Source organism: Aplysia californica, unplaced genomic scaffold (genome assembly GCF_000002075.1).
Source record: "Aplysia californica isolate F4 #8 unplaced genomic scaffold, AplCal3.0 scaffold00784, whole genome shotgun sequence".
NCBI classification, from domain to species: Eukaryota; Metazoa; Mollusca; class Gastropoda; order Aplysiida; family Aplysiidae; genus Aplysia; species Aplysia californica.
The window spans coordinates 317,115-318,355 of record NW_004798054.1 but is presented as its reverse complement, the minus strand read 5'-3'; positions in this window follow the sequence as shown (position 1 = coordinate 318,355).

Genomic DNA, 1,241 nt, shown 5'->3' with positions numbered 1-1,241 from the left:
CTCCCTACTAAACTTTCGAAAATCGTGAACACCCCCAGACCAAACAGTATTTCTTTTGTTCACTATTACTTACAATATGAGGATTTTGGAACTTCAGCAAACTTTTCATTTAACTCTCTTTGTGAAGAACCTTCCATGGCCAACCCTGGATGCTACCACGAGATGCAGAAATAGAAGAAAAGCGTGCTCGGTAATCTTATTCTCCTGCCATTTCTTGGGTTCTGATGAGTACTTAAATAAAAACATGAACTTTTCACCACAGGCATACATAGCTTTATCAAAATTTACAAAAAAGATTACTCGTACCCTCACTCCAAAGAGCTGACCATATTTGAGCTTATTTAGGTCAATTGTGAAAGTCGTTCTCCCTTGAGAACGCTCGAATTTGCCGTTGTCTTTTTCAATTCATGGTGTGAAGAAAAAAAAAACAACGTTTTTTAAAGGTGCAAGATTGTACAGGTTTTTTAGTAGGCGGGCTCGGGGTGTGATGTCATCACATTTTGTGTGATTCATGGGCAGGAGGGTTTGCGTCTTATCATCAAATTTGTCAAAGCAATTATCTATCTATCTATCTATCTATCTATCTATCTATCTATCTATCTATCTATCTATCTATCTATCTATCTATCTGTCTAATATATATTTGATATTGATATGCAATAGATTTACAAGCGTTTCGAGTGATCTGTAAAACAAAAATCGGCCAAAATTCAGTTAGAATAAACGACTCAAACCCTATCAGATCAGTTTCAACCAAAGCCAAGCCACTTAGGAACCAAACTTTTTTCTTTTCTAGAGCAAAGGCTGGGGAGACGAGTACATATTATTGTTGTGCCTTAAGTGTGTCACTTTGTCACTGTGTCACTTTGCCTCTACGTGTGTCATGACAGGGAGCGGAGCGTAACCGTTATCCTTCCCCTCCCCCCCCCCCAACCCCCTCAGGCGACATCCCAACAACCAACCAACCAACAGGGGGCACGCCGAGCCTAAACGGAGAGATCAGGACAATTTGCCCACAATGGTCAACTGGTCAGTTTCTGACCAAACACCAGAGATGACCGGCGGAGACTGACAGGTACACGTGACATTGACCACGAACAAACAGGAGGGTGCTGCGAGTGGCTCTCTCTCTGGTCACAACGAGGACCGGCTTAGCTTGCCCACACCCTGGTGCTAAGCTGACCCTAACACTGGCCGGGGCGAGAAGGCTGGGGGGTTATTGTAGTGTACCGTAGTGTGTG